The sequence below is a fragment of the Artibeus jamaicensis genome, unplaced genomic scaffold (assembly GCF_021234435.1).
Source record: "Artibeus jamaicensis isolate MK-2021 breed Jamaican fruit bat unplaced genomic scaffold, CSHL_Jam_final contig_3126, whole genome shotgun sequence".
NCBI classification, from domain to species: Eukaryota; Metazoa; Chordata; class Mammalia; order Chiroptera; family Phyllostomidae; genus Artibeus; species Artibeus jamaicensis.
Window position 1 is genome coordinate 4,890,720 of NW_026521723.1, and position 14,737 is coordinate 4,905,456.

The 14,737-nt window shown below is 36.5% G+C and overlaps 1 non-coding gene across 1 annotated transcript; it reads left to right on the forward strand.

The window, feature by feature from the left end:
• The first annotated feature begins 10,376 nt into the window (after positions 1 to 10,376).
• LOC119051928 (U6 spliceosomal RNA) lies at positions 10,377 to 10,483 on the forward strand. The gene has a single exon (XR_005083029.2). It is a non-coding gene; the product is annotated as a U6 spliceosomal RNA (small nuclear RNA).
• The last annotated feature ends 4,254 nt before the right edge of the window (positions 10,484 to 14,737 follow it).

Sequence of the window (14,737 nt, forward strand, 5' to 3'; positions counted from 1 at the left end):
GAAGAATGCCAAATACAAGTTCAGAATTTTATTTTATTTTTTCACTCCCCCACACCAGCATAATTAATGAGTCACATCTGTTGGTCACAGGAAGATTTAGAAATAATCTTGAAATTTGAAGACAATTGTTACTTTACAGCCTCCTCTTTTTTCAACTAAATATCACTAACCTCTTTAGAGTTTTCAGACAAGTCATATTTCTATCCCTTTTATAACTGTGGTTGATCTTTTCTGAACCAACCAATTTCTCCACACCCTTCCCAGGTAATAGTCACAACTTCACAATGGCTTGTGCTTAATGGTAGAGTGAGCCAAAGGAATAAAAGATTTATTTGGCTCTTTTTGGCTTGTATTCTAACAGTGACAGAATGTTCTGGCTTATAGACAAGAGGAAGCAATAAATATAGCATATCTGACCTTCAGGAAAGTTTTCAATTTTATTATGAATACCATTTTATTCAGCAAGCCAGAAAGCTAATTATCTTCATTACATAATGGATAGGGTCTCGTTAAGGCCTCACCCTTTCAATTCTAATTTTTATAATCTTGAACTAAAGAGAGTGAGCCCTTTTAACAATTTCCAAATCTATGGAGACAATCAGATTGACATCTCTTTTGGTGTGCTTCTAAAGTACAACCTCTTAGAGCATAGGGTCTTCTGCCTTAACAATGGATGAACCAGAATGCACTTCTCCAAACCAAACCTTTCTGCTACTCTTCCTTATACTAAAATAATATCTTCACAGGTTTCACATAGATTTTACCCAAAGTAATAACAGAGGGGAAAGCAGAGAATAAAACAAAGGAAGTTAATGAGGACATTGTTGAGGAAATTTCAAAACCATAAAGGTAAATTCTTAGTATACCTAAAAATTAAATTGACAATTTAAAAATCATAATTTAAGTACCACAAATTTTAGTCATTATCTTGTTAAAAACAGTCCCTTTGGGTATCACAATTCAAGATAAACTACTAAGAAGCAACACACAGGAGGTATTAAACAGTGATTCAACACACCAGCGCTAATGTGATTTTGAATTTGTGAACTTTAGACAAGATACTCAATTTTCTAGCCTTCATTCTTTTTTTCAGACAACATACACTGAGTACCCAACATGCTATGTAGTCTCCTAAGGCATTGACTTCCTCAACTTGACACAATGAAGAAGTTAACTTTGATGACTCCAAACTGCCTTCCACCTTGAAAGATGTGTGCTTTCTGGCACTATCGATATTAGAGGCCAAAGAAATTGTGCTTGATTACACCTTATATCTCCATTTCTTCCCTGAGCATTTTTTCCTGCTCCCATTCTCAGGTATTTCACCTCGCAATAATCATAAACTCTCAACTGAATTTAATTCTCCTATATTCTTAGTTGATTGTTTCTCTTCAATTAAAAAAGAGAGATTATGTGTCCCATAGCATAACCCATTCCAACTCTTTCCAGTAGTGTTCTGGCAAGAGTCAAAACAGTTTACATTTTCTCATTCTACATATCTATTGGTTGAAGGTCTTTCTTTAAAGCTTCATGAGGACAAGAGCTAGGTCTTACACCTTTTTATAGCTCCCTCAATGATTAGCAGTGTCCATTGTCCCTTGGCCTTTCTTACCAATTCAGGACAGGGCAGGTTTTGAACCCAGGCTTCTGAGCCCAGAGTTCATTCTTGGACCACTGCCTTAAGGGTGGAGTTAGCCCAGGTTTCCACCAGTTAATTTAATCAATAAATGTTATCATTCATAGATATAGTGATACCCATTTGTTCTATTGTGTGCTACTTAATAAAATGAAACTTTTTGAAATTAGTAGAATATGGACTTTGTTTGCATGCAACATGGAGTTCATAGTATAAATACAATTAGAATAAAAAGCATAACTTTTTAACTCACAAAAGCGCAAGTGTAATGATGGAGGTTATTTAACAAGTTGAAATTAGAAACTATTGTCATTCCATTTGTCTTGGTTTTCAAAGGATGAGTTTTGGATCATGCAAAAATGTATATTATGCACTAATATTACATATAATTGATTTGTACAATATAAATCAATACTGTAAGTAAAACAAATATATTCTGTTCTAAAAAAGGATGATAGATAGCAATTCCCAGATGTGTTTAAGCTTCCTGCATTTGGTAACTTTTATAGCAGGATGAATGAGCATGATGCAATAAAACATGATGACAGATGCCAGAGAACATTAAGACTTTATGGGCATAGAAGCAAGAGTACTCCACATATAACATAAAATAAAATAAATCACTGATTATAAATTGTTTACTAATCTTTTTTCCTAGCTATACTACATATTTATCCTGAAATGGAACTTTAATGAAGTTCCAGTCTTGGGTTTCACCAAAACCAAGACTGGCAATAATGATGAACCCTTTTATGTTTTAATATAGATCAGCAAGGCCAACAAAATGATCAGAAGGGACTGAAATAAGAGGAACATGGTATCTTAGTGATCTTCTGTAAAATGGATTCCTACATCAAAGGCTCCAGATTGAAAAGTCAAACCTGTGTGGGTGTAGAGACAGAGAGTGAGCACAGGGATGAAGGAGAAGAGAAGGAAAAGGAGACGCAGAAGTGGGACAAGTGAAAGTGAACGATATGCTTCAAACAACGAGCTCTGTCCTGGAGGCTCATTTGTGGAAGTTAAATTAGAGGTGAAAGACAATGACAGCAATCACTGTTATCTTTGACAGCTCAGCACCCATTCAAAGACACAGAAAGTGCCCTGGCTGGGGTAGCTCAGTGGATTGAGCTTGGGCCTGTGAACTAAGGGATCACAGTTTGATATCCAGTCAGGGCACATGCCTGGGTTGCAGGCCAGTTCCCAGCGGGGGACACATGAGAGGCAACCATACATTGATATTTTTCTCCCTCTCTCCTTCCCTTTCCCCTCTAAAGATAAATAAATAAAATCTTTAAAAAAAGACACAGAAAGTACTTAATGCTTCACATGTCAGAAAAACATGCAGAAGTTATTAACAATTTGTGCATATACAAAATATATATAAACAATTTATAGTTCAGAAAATACAGACCAAATATAGATTTTGCAGTGTAAGAAAATATAATGAAAAATGGATCTAGAAACAATTAAATAACATAACATAACTTTGTAAACCAAACTCTTTCTCTCTCTATATATATATATATGATAATATATATTATATATAAAAATATAATGTATAATATGTATAGTATAATACTACATAGTAAAAGAGGGATTATGTCATATATATATATATATATATATATATATATATATTTTTTTTTTTTTTTAAGAGAGAGGGAGAGAAACATCAATGTAAGGTTGCCTTTCATGGGTCCCCTGCTGGGAACTGGCCTGCAGGGAACCAGCCAGCAACCCCGGTATGTGCCCTGACTGGGAATCGAACCTCGATTGTCTAGTTCACAGGCCCGCGCTCAACCCACTGAGCCACACCAGCCAGGGCTATGTCGTATATATTTAACCAGTGCTCTCATCATCATTGATATATGCTAGTATCATAGTACATAATGTTAGCTGTTACTTTAAACAAAGAAGCAATACCATTCAATTCATTCCAGCTAAGAAAATAAATGACACTTATTAGAGGTAGAAACATGAATGAATATATGACTTCACCATGGTGAACCTCCATAGAGGAGACCATATAGCAGAATACTGAGCACAGATTTAAGGCCCAACAAACTAATTATATTTACTAGGACTATGGCCCAATATTTTTGTGTGTGTTTTTACATAATTTTTATATTTGTATACACAAACTTATAGCACCTAATTTTTATTTGTCAATAAGGGCTTATTTTGAAGACAAGATAGACTCACCTCACTAATTCAGTATGTACCTCTGTGTAAATATCATATTAAATACTAAGAAAAGTCCCTAGCCATCCAAAATATAGTATTGTTGATCTGCATTATTTGCAGTTTCTGTGTTTTTCAGTTGTCCTACTTGCTTAAATTTGTATCCCCAAAACCAGTTTACCACTTTAGAGTTCACTCACGAACATATGCAAAGGAGTGAAACATTCAAGCCACCTGACATGCACATTCCCAGCTGCAGGCAACCTCCGCCTGCTGATTTCCAGTCTCACAGTGCAGTTGGGTGTCCTTTTGGAAGTCTGTTTAGTGCCCTGTTTTCAGACTTTCTGTTGGCTGTTTTGTTGGCTATTTTTCCATTTGTAATGGCCCCCAAGTGTGGTGCTAAGTGCTGTCCAGTGTTCACCAGTGTAAGAAGGCTGTGATGTGCTTCATGGGAAAACACCTGTGCTGGATAGGCTTTATTCAGTCATGTATTGTATAGCAATATTGGCCTTGAAATTAATCTTAATGAATTAAATATATATAAGTGAATTAAATATTTATATACGTATATACATACACATATATACATGTTTACACACACACACACACACACATACACATATATATATAGTCTTTAAACAGGAAGACATGTAAATCAAAGGTATATGTTGATCAGTTGTTGAACATGTTGGCAACAATTGTTTCCAGGTACCTAAACCTACATTTCTCTTACAGCAATTGTTCAGTACACCCTAATTCATTGTTTATGGCGATTTTGTCAAACATAACTACTGAGAATAATGACAATATAAATAAAACCATCAGAAAGACTGATAGAGACATTGCAAAACAACATTCATCAAGCCAATTATCCAAAGCTCAAATTTCCAGTACAGTTACCTGGAACATGAACTTGAGGATGAAAATGAGAAAATGCTTCCAAATAGCAGAGCTTCATTGGCCACCTTCTTCTCCCAGCTTGTGGCCATTTATTACCCTGGGCTCTACCTCCCACATAGTCATGGTTACTCGAACATTAGGATTATGATTATTAAAATGAAGAGTTGAAATGATTTGAATGGCACAGAAAAGTAAGAATTGGCTAAATGTAATGGTCAGTTAGCTCTTCAAAGAGACTTTGGAAATAAGCCAGAGGTAATTTGGGATACCTGGGTCTGGAAAACTTGATAGTTAGTAATGTGGGGAGACCATTTTATCATAAAGTTCACAAAAACAGTAGTTACTTTTCCACTATAGCCAATTTATGTATCAACAGGGAACAAGGTAAAAATCAGAACTGTGGTCATTAACTTGACAAAAAAAATAGTCTTACCATTCTCCTAAAATGTGTGCCTCCCAAATCTGACCACAGCTTTCATTTATGTATTCAATATTGATTAAGTACTCATTAATTTGTATAAGGATGGGAAGTCTGAGGTCAAAGAAACTGCTGTTGTTCACTTGGAGCCCACAATTCCAAGGCTTTGTAGTTAGAAAGACAATCATAGCATGATCTCAAGTGCTCACAGAGGCATGCTGAAAAAACAGGTCATTTTTTCCCAGTTGCAGAAGAAATAGAGTGGGAGTGTGTCCTGACAGAAACTGATAAATGGATCCTTAGGCATGTGGGTCAATGTCAGTTTAAGATTGTAGTGGTACTTTTGAAACTTCAAGTAGTGATTCCCAAATTCTAAAGTGAATTTGAATCCTCTGGGGACATTGTGCAAAATTCAAATTCTGATACAGCAGCTGTGGGGTAAGACCTGAGACCTGTGCTTTTGCAACCAGCTCCCAGGTGTCGTCAGTGTTACATACTGACAAACCACAGCTTAAGTAGCAAGATGTTACTGTAAAAAAAAATCACCTAAGGACCTTGAAAAACTACTGGTTTTTGAGTCCTAACCCTAGATATTATTGAAGAGAAAAAAAATTTCCTCTACCCTTCTAGATTCTTCTGGGTGATCTAGTAAGTGAATTGACATGAGGCAACTAACAGGAGAAAAAAAATGTAATTTCCTACACAACAGGACCTCTATAGCAATATGAGGCCCGTAAGTAAGCAGGCAATTAAGGCTTACATGCTCTTATGAGCTAAGGAAAATGGGGTAGGGGTTTAGGACTTCAAAGGAAAACAAGGAAATTCACAGAACATAGTTCAAAATAATATACAAAAGGAAAAATCAAAATTAGATCCAAGATGGTGGAAGAGCAAGTGGCAGTAACACCAACCTCCTCCTAGAACCAATCTGGAATTACAACTAAATTATTGAGAAATCACCCAGAACAAACAACTGAACAATAGTGTGAGAGAAACCTTATAAACTTGGACAGACAGAATAATCATCTTTAGCACTAACTGACTGGTAAGGAGTGTGCTGGAGACTTGAGAAGGCTGGCTGGGTGCCCACAGGCCACAGTGCCAGAAGAAAAATTAAACAGCTGGTTGGATCCTCCTGAGAAGTGTGTGGTCTAAACTTTAAACTGGGACCTCAGGGTAGAGCAGCAGAGCCCAAAAAATACACAGATAACATCCAGTGGTGAAAAGCAGCAGGGCTGCTCTCTGCAAGAGATGGATGGCTAGAGACTCAAAGAGCTGTTTAAAGGACCAACATGTAAATTTTCATATGCAGACACTTTGATCTCCAGCAAAGGCAGGGAGAGAATGGACTAGACACACTTGAAGAGAGACTGGGTACAGAGGCTTTGGGGAGAGAACTGAGAGAGCAGCTACCAGGATCCCAGTGCTGAGTCATCTCCCTTACTGCAGCAGCCATCCTGCTCAGGCAGACCACTCCCCTCCAAGAGGCAGCCTCCTGAGGGAAGCAATAGCCCTGCCCCCACAAAATACTCTGCTCCACCTGCAGTGCTTGAGTACATACAAGGGAGCTCTGATAAGGGAGCTAGCAGCTGACTTCTCAACAGAAAAGTTACAAGCCAGAATGGAATGGCAACAAATACTCCAAGCAATGAAAAGCAAAGGCCTGCAACCAAGACTACTCTATCCAGCAAGACTCTCAATTAAAATGGAAACTGAAATAAGAAGTTTCTCAGACAAAACAAGGCTAAAAGAATACACCTCCACCAAACCAGCATTGCAAGATATGCTAAGGGAACTGCTTGAAGATGATGAAAAGGAATGAGAAAGAGAGGAACATAGGTTAAATAAGGAAAAATGAATAAGTACCTATCAATAATAACCTTAAATATAAATGGATTAAAGGCTCAATCAAAAGACATATGGTAGGTGAATCAATAAGAAAACATGATCAGCATATATGCTACCTACAAGAGATCCACCTCAGAATAAAAGACCTACACAGACTGAAAGTGAAGGTTTCAAAAAATATTAAAAGCAAATGGACAGGAAAAAAAAAAGCTGGGGTAGCAATGCTCATATCAGACAAAATAGACTTTTAAAAAAGCCATAAAAAGAGACACAGAAGGGCACTTTATTTTTTTAATATATTTTATTGATTATGCCATTACAGTTGTTCTATTTCCTCCCCTTCATTCCCCTCCACCCTGCATACCCCCTCCCCCACCACTCCCCCCACTTTAGTTTATGACCGCGTGTCTCAAGTTCTTTAGATTCTATATTTCCCATACTATTATTGCCCTCCCCCTATCTATTTTCTACCTACTGTCTATGCTACTTATTTTCTATACTTTCTCCCCCCTTCTCCTTCTCCCACTCCCCTGTTGCTAACCCTCCATGTGATCTTTATTTCTATGGTTCACTCCTGATCTAGCTGTCCTTTTAATTTGCTTTTGATTTAGGTGTGGTTGTTAATAACTGAGTTTGCTGTCCTTTCACTGTTCATCTTTTTTATCTTCTTTTTCTTAGATAGGTCCCTTTAACATTTCATATAATAAGGGCTTGGTGATGATGAACTCCTTGAATTTGATCTTATCTGAGAAGCACTTTATCTGCCCTTCCATTCTAAATGAAAGCTTTGCTGGATAGATCAATCTTGATTGTAGGTCTTTGGATTTCATGACTTGGAATACTTCTTTCCAGCCCCTTTCTCCCCTTTTGAGAATTCTGCTGACAGTCTGATGGGAACTCCTTTGTAGGTGACTGTCCGCTTAGCTCTTGCTGCTTCTAGGATTCTCTCCTTCATTTTAATCTTGGCTAATGTAATAATGATGTGCCTTGGTGTGTTCCTTCTTGGGTCCAACTTCTTTGGTACTCTCTGAGCTTCCTGGATTTCCTGGAAGTCTATTTCCTTTGCCAGATTGGGGAAGTTATCCTTTTATTATTTGTTCAAATAAGTTTTCCACTCTTGGCTGTTCCTATTCCCCTTCTGGTACCTCTATAATTCAGATGTTGGAACGTTTAAAGATGTCCTGGAGGTTCCTAAGCCTCTCCTCATTTTTTTAAATTCTTGTTTTTTCATCTTTTTCTGTTTGGTCACTTTTTTCTTCCTTCTGGTCCACTCCCTTGATTTGTGTCCCAGTTTTCTTTCTATTAATATTGGTTTCCTGCACATTTCCCTTCATTTCAATTAGTTTAGCCATCATATGTTCCTCTAATTTGTGACTAAAATCAACCAGTTCTGTGAGCATCCTGATCACCAGTGTTTTGAACTGTGCATCTGAAAGTTTGGCTATCAATTTTCTGTGGTTTGGCTGCATTTTTGTTGCTAAAACTTTGTTGTTTTTAAACTTGGTTGTGGGAGAAGGCACAATGTTTCCACCCATGCCTCCATCTTAGAGGAAGAGAAGGGTACTTTATAATATTCAAGAAAAGAATCCATCAAGAAGACATGAACATTGTAAACATATATGCACCCAACATAGGAGCACCCAATGTCAAAGGGAAATCTTGTAGAACTTCAAGAAAGAAATAGACAACAACACACTTATAGTAGGGGATTTTAACACCCACTGTCATCAATGGGCAGATCTTCCAAATAAAATGTCAAAAAGGATTCTGTGGAACTGGAAAAAAAACACTAGATCAAATGGACTTAACTGACATATACAGAACCTTTCATTCCAAAGAAGCAAAATACACATTTTTCAAATATACATGAAATATTTTCAAAGATAGACAACATAATATGACACAAAAGAAGCCTCAACAATTTCAAGAAAATTGAAATAATATCAAGCCTTTTCTTAGTCTACAGGCCTGAATCTAATAATCCAACCTCAAGAAAAATAACAAAATACATTCAAACTCATACAGATTGAATAGCATGCTATTAAACAATGAATGGCTTAATAATGATATCAAGGAGAAATTGAAAATTTTCTGGAGACAAATGAAAATAAACACACAACAGTCCCAAATCTATGGGATACAACCAAAGCAGTCTTGAGAGGAAGTTCATAGTGATACAGGTTTGCCTAAAAAACAGAGAAACATTTCACATAAACAACCTAACCCAACATCTGCGAGAATTGAAGGAACAACAATAATCAAAGCCCAGAGCAAGGAGAAGGAAGGAAATAACCAAAGTCTGAGCAGAACTAAATGACATAGGAACTAAAACAATTCAAAAGATCAATAAATCCAAGAGCTGGTTCTTTAAAAAGGCAAACAAAATCAACAAGCCTTAACCAGACTCATCAAGAAAAGAAGGGAGCGGACCCAAATAAGAAAATCAGAAATGAAGAAGGAGAAATGACAACTGATACCACAGAAATACAAAGGATTGTAGGAAATTACTACGAGGAATTATATGCCAAGTAACTTGAAAACCTGGGTGAAGTGGAACAATTTCTAAAAACATATGATCTTCCAAAACTGAATTAAGAAGAAACAGAAAGCCTGAACAGACTGATAACAGCTAGTGAAATGGAAAGCAGAATCAAAAACTCATGGCACACAAAAGCCCTAGACCAGACACTGTCAAAGGAGAATTTGACAAAACAATTAAGGAAGAGCTAACCCCTATCATTCTCAAACTATTCCAAAAATCCAAGAGTCCAAAACTCTTTTTATGAAGCTAACATCAACCCAATCCCAAAACTAGATAAAGACACAACAAAGAAAGAGAACTTCAGGCCAATATTGCTGATGAACATAAATGCTAAAATCCTCAACAAAATATTGGCAAACCTCATCCAATAATACATTAAAAAGATCATATACCATGACCAAGTAGAATTCATCCCAGGGATGTAAGGATGGTACAATATTCACAAATCACTAAATATAATACATCACATAAACAAAAGGAAACACAAAAATCATATTATCACATCATTTATAGTAAATGCAGAAAAAGCATTTGATAAAGTACAGCACCCATTTATGATAACAAACACTCAGCAAAGTGGGAATAGAGGGAGCATTCCTCGACCTAATAAAGGCCATAATGAGGGTCCTGCAGCCAACATCATACTCAATGGGCAAAAACTAAAAATTTTCCCATTAAGATCAGAAACGAGACAAGGATGTCTGCTTTCACCACTTCTATTCAACACAGTATTAGAAGTCCCAGCCATAGCAATCAGTCAAGAAAAAAAATAAAAGTCATCCAAATTGGAAAATGAAGTCAAACTGTCATTGTTTGCAAATGACATGATAATGTACATAGAAACCCCTATAGTGCTCACTTTGGCAGCACATATACTAAAACTAGAATGATACAAAGAAGATTAGCATGGCCCCTGCGTAAGGGTGACACACAAACTTGTGAAGCGTTCTCTATTTTTTGATAGCCCTGTATTTTAAAAATATCTTTAAATAAATTTTATTGATTATGCTTAAAAAAATCCTATACACTCCACCAAAAAACTATTCAATCTCATAAGTAAATTTGGCAAAACAGAGGAATACAAAGTCAATACTCAGAAATTGAAGGCGTTTTTGTATACCAACAAAGAAATATTAGAAATAGAAATTAGAAAAAATTAGTTGTAGCAACAAGAAAAATAAAGTACCTAGGAATAAACCTAACCAAGGAAGTAAAAGACCTGTCCCTGGAAAAACTACAGAACACTGAAGAAAGAAATTAAAGAAGACACAAATGAATGGAAGCATATACCATGTTCATAGACTGGAAGAATTAACATTATCAAAATGTCCATATTACCCAAAGCAATTTACAGATTCAATGCAATCCCTATCAAAATACTGATGACATATTTCCCAGATATACAGAAAACATTTCAAAACTTATATAGAAGCATAAATAACCCCAAATAGCCTCATCAATTTTGAAAAAGAAGCCAAAGTAGGAGAAATCACAATATCTAATATCAAACTGTATTACAAGGCCACTGTAATCAAAACAGTCTAGTACTGGCATAAAAACATACAAATAAATCAATGGAATAGAATAGAGAGCCCAGAAGTAAACCCACATCTCTATGGTCAATTAATATTTGACAAAGGGGGTAGAAGCATAAAATGGAGTAAAAATAGCCACTTCAACAAATGGTGTTGGGAGATCTAGACAGCTACATGCAAAAAAATGAAACTCGACCACCAATTTACATGATACACAAAAATAAACTCAAGATCAATAAAAGACTTAAATATAAGTCATGACACAAAAAAAGTCCTAGAGGAGAACATAGGGTGGAAACTTTCAGACATTCCATGCAGCAAGGTTTTCACTGATAAGTCCCCTAGAGCAAGGTATATAAAAGAAAGACTAAACAAATTGGACTACATCAAATTAAAAAGCTTCTACATGGCTAAAGAAAACATCAGCAAAATCAGAAGGGAACCAACCATCTGGGAAAATACATTTGCCAATGATATGATGGACAAGGATTTGATCTCCAAAGAACTCACATGACTCCACAGCAAGAAGGCAAACAATCCAATTTAAAAAAAAATAGGCAAAGGACCTGATCATGCACTTCTCCAAGAAGGACATACAGAGGGCCCAGAGACATAGGAAAAGATGCTCGGCATCTCTAGCCATCAGAAAGATGCAAATTAAAACCACAATGAGATACCACTTTACATCAGTCAGAACAGGCATCATAAACAAATCAACAAATAACAAATGCTGATGAGATTGTGGAGAAAAGGGAACTTCAGTACACTGTTGGTGGGAATGCACAGTGGTACAGCCACTGTGGAAAAAACTATGAAATTCCCTCAAAAAACTAAAAATAGAACTGCTTTTTGACCCAGCAATTCCACTGCTGGGATTATATCCTAATAATCCTGAAACACCAAATTGAAAGAACCCATGCACCTCAGTGTTCATAGCAGCACAATTTTCAATAGCCAAGTGCTAGAAACACCCTAAGTGCCAAACAGTAAATGAGTGGGCCAAAAAATTGTGGTACATTTACACAATGGAATTCCATGCAGCAGAAAGAAAGAAAGATACTCCTACTCTTCGTGACAGCATGGATGGAACTGGAGAGCATAATGCTAAGTGAGGTAAGCCAGGTGGCGAAAGACAAATACCATATGATCTCACTGATAAGTGGAACCTGAACAATAAAACAAGTAAGTGAGTAAAATAGAAACAGAAATGTGGAAATAAAGAACAAACTGATAGTGATCAGAGGAGAGGGGGGAGGGTGATAATGGGTAAGAAGAGGAAGGGGCAAGTCAAGAAACATGTGTAAAGTCCCCATGGACAAAGACAATGTTGCAGGGAGGGAGGATTGAATATGGGAGTTGGGGTGGGTAGGGCAGGGGCAATTTGGGGGGGGGGGGGTGGTATAACTGTAACTGAACAACAAAAAAACTGAAAAAATAAAAAATATGTGTACATCAAACCAATTATCCAAAGCTCAGATTTCTGGTACAGTTACCTGGAACACGATCTTGAGGCTAAAGCTAAGGAAAAGCCTCTAAACAGCAGAACTTTGCTGACACTGAGCTTTCCCCAGCCTGTGACCACCTACCACCCTGGACTACTAGGATATTAGAATCATGGCTATCAAAGTGAAGGGTTGGGATGGTGATTTGAGAGGCACAGAAAAGTCAGCTACATGTAGTGATGAGTTAGTTCTGCAAAAAGACAGAAATAATTCAGTGATGGAAAAGAGCAAATGTTTCATAAACAAATATTTGCCACCCATGCAGAGAAAAAAGGACACAGAGAGGAATGTGAAGAAAGAGTTCTTGCTAAATTTCTCCCCCAGTTTACCACACAGAGCCCGAAATAATCCTCTTGCTAAAGAGACGCACTTTGGGGCGGTAAATTTTGCTTTCCCACAATATTCTGATTCAACAGCCCCAGAGTGGGCCAGCAATGCAAGGGACTCCAATGCAGATGGTGTTCAGACACTTTGATAATACACTGATTTATGAGCTCATAAAGATTTCTTCATTAGCAGTCTCTCCTAAGATTCACACATGTTTTCTAATTCCTGCCACCTGGACTTTTTTTTTTTTAACACAACTTTAATTTTAGGAAGACTCAAAATAAGTCTGAAAAATAACTCGTGCTCAACATCAAAATGGAATTCTGAAGACACAGTCAAATTTATTTATTTGAAAACAAATATTCAGTCAGCATTTATTATTAATTAATGTCTCAGGTATCATATTAGGTGCTAGGGGTAAAAAAATGACCAAAAAATATATCCCTGCCCTTTTAAATAAGTTCATTTCAGCTGAACAAAAATGTACTGAACGCTGTGTGAGATACTAGGCACAGAGCATCTAATGGGCTTGTAGGAAATAGTCTTCTTTGTTTAGAACCTATTATGTAAACAAGTAATATTTTCTCAGGGGTGCTTCTATGAGTTCTTCCAAATCATTCTGATAATTTTAGATATATGTGTCATATATAACTTACTCTTCTAGTTTGAACTGTAATCCTCTAGTTCACAAGGTACAAAACATGCTCAACAAATACTGGTTTTATTTAAAAGAGCTGAATTCATAAGTTTCAAATGGTTATTGTACTGAATCACTCATCAAAAACAACAAATTAGTGATTCAAGCCCTGGGTTGTACTATAAGTCTTGTTTTTAAAAAAAAATTACACACCACACCATTTTTATTTTACTTTTCAATATTTTATTTATTTTGTTTTAGAGAGAGGGAAAAAGAGGGAGAGAAATATTCATGTGTGGTTGCCTCTCATGCACCCCCTACTGGGGATCTGGCCTGCAGCCCACACATGTGCCCTGATTGGGAATTGAACCAGAGACCCTTTAGTTTGTAGGCTGGCACCAATCCACTGAGCTGTACCAGCCAGGGCTATAAGTCTTATTTTAAAGCATATGGTCTGTTTTCCTCCTAGTATTCAAATTTCTACTGTAGCTTTGATATTTTCTTCTCTTCTATGTTAATTAAAAATTAAGAATTTATTGGTAGAAGAATACAAAATCTATAGACATTCTTCCCTTCCCCTTTCTGATTTTATTTCTAAATTATCTCTGTTAAATTAGACCAGAAGGAGCAATATTTAAGATTAGTTTATCTTTAGCTGCTATACCCAAACAGTTTTTGTCATATGGCAATAGTGAATAAGCAGAGCAAATGAATCTTAAACAAGATCATTTTAGTTGCAAATAAAGAACTTGGTTTCTCCTGGGTAAAGTCTATGATCTGCAACCTTGCTAGCTCAAGAAATATGAAGATTGTTCTGTTCTCATTTACATTTCAAACATAATCAGTTAACCTTAAAATTTTTAAATAAATGTCATAGAAAATAGCATAATCTAAAATTCTTAGAGAAAAATAATTTTAGGTATATTTCTGTAATTGGTAAAAAATAAATGCTGGAGGTTTTGGTTGATCAGCCACTGTAGAGAAATTGCACTGATGAAAATGTGAAAGCAGAGAAAGTGTGGAAAGAAGCTGAAGCCACACTAAGAAGTACAATTAACAAATGCCGCCCGGATAGCAACTAACACTTGTTTTTACCCTGATATCTATCTGCTGAGAGGTCTTGAAATGACCCCTGCCTGCTCCAGGAGTTTTGATCTTAAAAGGGGTTTCTAGATATGGCTAGAGAATAAAGTTTTCTCTTCAAACCAAGG